This window comes from Varroa jacobsoni, unplaced genomic scaffold (assembly GCF_002532875.2).
Source record: "Varroa jacobsoni isolate VJ856 unplaced genomic scaffold, vjacob_1.0 contig05800, whole genome shotgun sequence".
NCBI classification, from domain to species: domain Eukaryota; kingdom Metazoa; phylum Arthropoda; class Arachnida; order Mesostigmata; family Varroidae; genus Varroa; species Varroa jacobsoni.
The window spans coordinates 1-6247 of NW_019215726.1; the positions used below are offsets into that span (position 1 = coordinate 1).

General features: G+C 38.9%; 5 non-coding genes across 5 annotated transcripts; all 5 read left to right on the forward strand.

Moving 5' to 3' along the window:
- Positions 1-473: 473 nt before the first annotated feature.
- On the forward strand, positions 474-545 carry TRNAP-UGG (transfer RNA proline (anticodon UGG)). Its single transcript has one exon. It is a non-coding gene; the product is annotated as a tRNA-Pro (tRNA).
- Positions 546-1219: 674 nt separating this feature from the next.
- On the forward strand, positions 1220-1291 carry TRNAP-CGG (transfer RNA proline (anticodon CGG)). The gene has a single exon. It is a non-coding gene; the product is annotated as a tRNA-Pro (tRNA).
- A 1030-nt stretch (positions 1292-2321) lies between these two features.
- Positions 2322-2393, forward strand: TRNAP-UGG (transfer RNA proline (anticodon UGG)). Its single transcript has one exon. It is a non-coding gene; the product is annotated as a tRNA-Pro (tRNA).
- An 845-nt stretch (positions 2394-3238) lies between these two features.
- TRNAP-UGG (transfer RNA proline (anticodon UGG)) lies at positions 3239-3310 on the forward strand. Its single transcript has one exon. It is a non-coding gene; the product is annotated as a tRNA-Pro (tRNA).
- Positions 3311-3601: 291 nt separating this feature from the next.
- TRNAP-CGG (transfer RNA proline (anticodon CGG)) lies at positions 3602-3673 on the forward strand. Its single transcript has one exon. It is a non-coding gene; the product is annotated as a tRNA-Pro (tRNA).
- The last annotated feature ends 2574 nt before the right edge of the window (positions 3674-6247 follow it).

Genomic DNA, 6247 nt, shown 5'->3' on the forward strand with positions numbered 1-6247 from the left:
CCCCTATATTTGAGCGATCATCATCATCCCACCAACCCTTATTATACATAAACCCACGTGTATTATAAAATAAGCATTTTCAAGTACTTGAATATTAACATAACGTGTAGGGCTGACCTCGGCTCATTGGTGTAGGGGTGTGATTCTCGCTTTTGGTACGAATAGGGTCAAATCCCGGACCAGCACATAGTACTGTTTTAGACCAAGACCACAAAGATATATCATTAATTTAATGTACGTCAGAATAATTTTATCTGGGAAACCCTCGTTCTTCGTACAAGTGAGATTGATAACAAACCCTACTCTGTGTCTCACAAGGGAGGAGAGACATAATTTACTTCATAGGTAAGGAAATAGTATTTTTTTAGAAAGAACTAGTTAATAGAAAATCATAACCATCCTACAAATTACTGTGTGTAAACCCAGGTGTATCACAAAATGAGATTTTTTACGGACGTGGTTAACCCCATGTAGGCTCGTTGGTCTAGGGGTATGATTCTCGCTTTGGGTGCGAGAGGTCCCGGGTTCAAATCCCGGACGAGCCCTTCTTACAATTTTAGATCAAGACCACAGAGATATCTCATTAATTTAGTATACGTCTGAATAATTTCATCTGGGAAACTCTCGTTCTTCGTACAAGTGGGACTGATAGAAACCCCACTTTGAAGGGCTAAAAATATATTTAATTTACAGGTAAGAAAATAGTACGTTTTTAGCAATAACTAATTAAGGCAAGATCCTGATCATCTTACGAACGATTATTATACATAAACCCACGTGTATCGCAAAATAAGCTTTTTTATAGGATTGAGTATACACATAACATATTAGTCTCACTTCAGCTGGTTGGGCTAGGATCGTAATTCTCGCTTCAGGCGCAAGAAGTCCCGGGTTTAAATACCGGATGAGCCTTTATTGCTCTTTGAGATCAAAAGCACAATACATTATTAATTTATTGTACGTCAGAATAATTTTTTTTTGAGGAAACCCTCGTTCTTCGTACAAGTGACATTGCTAACAAACCCCTCTTTGAGCCTCACACGAGGTATAGAAAACATGATTTATTCTACAGCTAAAATAATAGCACGTTTTTAGAAAGAACTAATTAGTACAGGATGCTGATCATCTGAGCAACGACTATTGTACATAAATCGACGTGTATCACAAAATGAGCCCTTTTACGTACTTGAATAGCAACATAACTCTCGTTACTGTCGTCGGCTCGTTGGTCTAGGGGTATGATTCTCGCTTCGGGTGCGAGAGGTCCCGGGTTCAAATCCCGGACGAGCCCTTATTTCCCTTTTAAGTCGAGACCACAAAGATATATCATTAAGTTAGTGGACGTTGGAATAATTTCATTTAGGAAACCCTCGTTCTTCGTACAAGCGAGATAGATAGAAACCCCACCTTGAAGAGGTAAAAAATAAATTTAATTTAGAGGTAAGAAAATAGTACGTTTTAAGAAAGAACTAATTAATACAAGATGCTGATCATCTCACGAGCGATTATCATACAAAAACGTGTATCACAAAATAAGCTTCGTTATGGAATTGAGTATACACATAACATGCTAGACTCACTTCAGCTGGTTCGTCTAGGATCGTAATTCTCGCTTCAGGCGCAAGAGGTCCCGGGTTTTAAATACCGGATGACCCTTTATTGCTCTTGGGGATCAAGAGCACAAAGATACATTATTAATTTATTGTACGTCAGAATAATTTTGGGAAAACCCTCGTTCTTCGTACAGTTGAGACTGATAACGAACCCCACCTTGAACCTCACACGAAAAGTAGAGAAGACGGTTTATGTTACAGGTAAGAAAAAATAGCACATTTTTAGAAAGAACTAATTAACATCCCACCAACGATTAATATTACATACACTTACGTGTATCGCAATATGAGCCTTCTATGTATTTGAGTATCATGATGCGTATGTTTCACGTCAGCCTGTTGATCTAGGGGTATGATTCTCGCTTTGAATGCGAGAAGTCCTGGGTCCAAATCCCGGAGGAGCCTTTGTGGCGCTTTTAGATTAAGAGCGCAAAGATACATCAATATTTATCGTACGTCAGAATCATTTAATCTGGGAAGACGTTTGCTCTTCGTGGAATTGAGATTGATAATGAACCCCACTTTAAGCCTCAAATAAAAGGTAAAAAACATAGTTTATGTTACAGAAAAGAAAATCGTACATTTGTGAAGAGAACTAATTAACACAAGATCCTGATCATCCCACCAAGGATTATTATACATAAATCCACGTGTATCACAAAATGAGCCCTCTATGGACTTGAGTATCAAGATGCCGTATGTCACGTCGGCTCGTTGGTCTAGGGGTATGATTCTCGCTTTGGGTGCGAGAGGTCCCGGGTTCAAATCCCGGACGAGCCCACGTGCTGTTTTTAGATTAAGAGCACTATGATATATGGATATTTAATATACGTCGGAATAATGTAGTGTGGGAAAACCTTCGCTCTTCGTAGAATTCTGGTTAATAATTAACCTCACATTGAGCGATCCTGACCATACCACCAACGCTTATTATACATAAAATAAGTACTTTTGCGTAGTTGCATATCAACATAAGGCGTAGGGTTAACTTCGGTTCGTTGGTTTAGGGGTGTGACTCTTGCTGTGAGCGTGAGAAGTTTGGGTACAAATCCCGGAAGAGCCATTGTGGCGCTTTTAGGTCAAAAGTGCGAAGGTACATGAATATTTATTGTATGTTAGAATAATTTAATCTGGGAAGATCATTGTTCTTCGTAGAATTGAGATTGATAGTGAACTCCTATTTTAGTGATTCTGACCATCCTACCAATGCTTATTACAAAATAAGCCCTTCTACGTACTTGAATGTTAACATAACGCGTAGGCAGACCGCGGCTCGACGGTCTTGGATTATCATTCTCGCGCTGAGTTCGAGAGTCGCGGATTCAAATCCCGACCGATCCCTTAGTGTTCTTTTAGATCAAGCGCACAAAGATACACTAATTTTTATTGTACGACAAAATAATTTCATCTGGGCAGGGCTTCGTCCTTCGTAGAATTAAGATTGATAATGAACCCCACTTTGAGCCTCAAACGAGGGGTAGAAAACATGATTTATTCTACAGCTAAGCAAATAGTACATTTCTGGAAAGAACTAATTAATACAAGATCATTCTATCAATGATTATTGTGTATAAACCCAGGTGTATTACAAAATAAGATTTTTACGCAGTGGTTACTCACACGAAGGCTCGTTGGTCTAGGGGTATGATTCTCGCTTTGGGTGCGAGAGGTCCCGGGTTCAAATCCCGGACGAGCCCTTATTAGCATTTTAGGTCCAGTCAAAAAAATGCATCATCAATTTACTGTACGTCAGAATAATTTTATTTCGGGAAACCCTCGTTCTTCGTGTAAGTGACATCAATAACAAACCTCTTTTTGAGCCTCACACGAGAGGTGGGAAATATGATTAATTCTGTAGCTAAGAAAATAGTACATTTCTAGAAAGAACTAATTAGTATAAGATACTGATCATCCTACCAATGATTATTATGCATAAAGCCACGTGAATCAGAAAATTAGCTTTTTTACGGACTAATTACTCCAACGGTGGCTCGTTGGTCTAGGGGTATGATTCTCGCTTCGGGTGCGAGAGGTCCTGGGTTCAAATCCCGGACGAGCCCTTATTACCCTTTTAGGTCAATAGCACAAAGATATATCATTTACTTATTGTACATTCGAATAATTTCATTTGGGAAACCCTCGTTCTTCATACAAGTGAGACTCCTAGCGAACCCCACTTTGAGCCTCACACGAAAGGTAGAGAACATGGCTTATGTTACAGGTAAGAAAAAACTAATTAACACAAGATCGTGATCATCCCACCAACGATCGTTATAGATAAACTCACGTTTATCACAAAATGAGCCTTCTAGGTATTTAAGTACCATGATGCGCATGTTTCACGTCAGCCTGTTGGTCTAGGGGTATGATTCTTGCATTGAATGCGAGAAGTCCTGAGTCCGAATCCTGGACGAGCCTTTGTCGCGCTTTTAGATTAAGAGCACAAAGATACATGAATATTTCTTGTACATCAGAATAGTTTAATCTGGGAAGACCTTCGTTCTTCATAGAATTGGAATTGATAATGAACCCATGTTTGCGCGATCCTGACCATCCCACGAACCCCTAAACCTACGTGTATTACAAAATAAGCTCTTTTACGTACTTGAATATTAACACAACACATAGGGCTGAGCTCGGCTCGTTGGTTTAGGGTTATGATTCTCGCTTTGGGTACGAGACGGCTCGGGTCATATCTTGAACGACTCCTTACTGTTCCTTAAGATCAACACCACAAAACTACACCAGTTATTATTGTACGTCAAAACAATTTCATCTGTAAAGATTTTCGTTCTTTCTAGAATTGAGATAATGAACCCCACCTTGAGCCTCACACGAAAGGTAGAAAACATGGGTTATGTTACAGGAAAAAACATAGTAGATCCGTTAGAAGAAACTAATTAAAACAAGATCCTCATCATCCCACCAACGATTATTATTCGTAAACCTGCGTATACCATAAAATGAGCGTTCTATGTACTTGAGTATCATGACGCGCAACTTTCACGTCAGCGTGATTATGGGTATGATTCTCGCTTTGAGTACAAGAAGTTCTGCGTTCAAATCCAGGCCGAGCGATCTTTGTTATGAGCATAATGATACATCGATATTTATATTACGACAAAATAATATCATCTGTGAAGACCCTCCTACTTCGAAGAATATAACGAACCCCACCTTGAGCTTCACAGGAAAAGTAGAAAACATTGTTTATGATACAAGTAAGAAAATAATACATCTTTTGAAAAACCTAATTAATACGAGATCCTGACCATCCCACCAACGATTTTTACATAAACCAGCGTGTACTATAAAATGAGCCCTCTGTGTACTTGATGACCAATGTGACACAAATGTATCACTCACGTTAGCCCGTGGGTCTAGGGGGTAGGATTCTCACTCTGAATGGGGGAGGTTTCGGTTTCAAATACCTGACGAGCCATTGTGGCGCTTTTAGATCAGAGCACAAGGCTACATCGACACTTAGTGTAGTCGGAGTAATTTAACGAAAAGTCTCGGGTCAAATCCCTTATCTTAACCTTTAAGATTAACACCAATATACACCAATTTTTATTGAACGTCAAAATAATTTCATCTGGGGAGACCTTCGTTCTTCGTATAATTGAGATTGATAGCGAACCCTATCTTGAGCCTCACACGAAAGGTTAGAAAGCATGGTTTATGCTACAGGTAAAAAAAATAGTAGATTCTTTAGAAAGAACTAATTAATCATTACCAGCTACCAACGATTACTATACATAAACCCACATGTACTACAAAATGAACCTCTGCAGCTGAAACCTTTCAAGCTATTGAGGTGTACATTCAAGACCGCCCTATGACATACAAGGAGAAAGACCTCCACTCGGTTAAATTAGTTCGTGGCGTATTTGACGGTTGATTCTTGTAATCCATTTTATTATCTTTCTTGCTAGTTTATTTATCGTTTGATTTAAAGTTCCTAATAGTGGCCTGTATCGCCGCCAAATTGTTGAATCATTGATCAACGGTTATAATTATCACTTTGTGTGCCAGCGACCCGACTTTAAATTCCGAGTGAGTCCTCGTTCTATTTTCGAGTTAATTAAAGAATGCAGTAAATGATGTGACAGAATTTGCTAACTTCGTCCTAAAAATAACCGGACAACGAACGGCGTCTATTAATGTAACATTTGAAGATCTGTTACCTCGATCAGGCATCAACATGATGCTAGTAACAACGTTAGATTTACGCTTCAGAAAAATGAACAAGATATTTTGTAGTACCTAAGTACGCTCCGTGCCATAATTGCGTCAGAATAATTACAGTTATATTTAAATGTACACGAGTTGTGTTTGATTCATACAAATCAGTGGACACCGGAAGTTAAGCGGTCTCTTTAGGCTACCACTTCGGCTTCACCCCTAAAATATTACATGGCATAATTGCATGTTCATTTATTAACTGTTCGATATATGACAATGAATTGGCCTGTTATTATCATGACGCATTTCAATTAGTTATTACTGTCACATATATAATTTTGACACATTGGGGCAAGCCATGTGACACAGCTTACGCCATGGATAGATCAGTCAGATATACGCGAAAACAGAACAGCTATGGTAGATTCAGTAACTGGTAGCTCATTGGG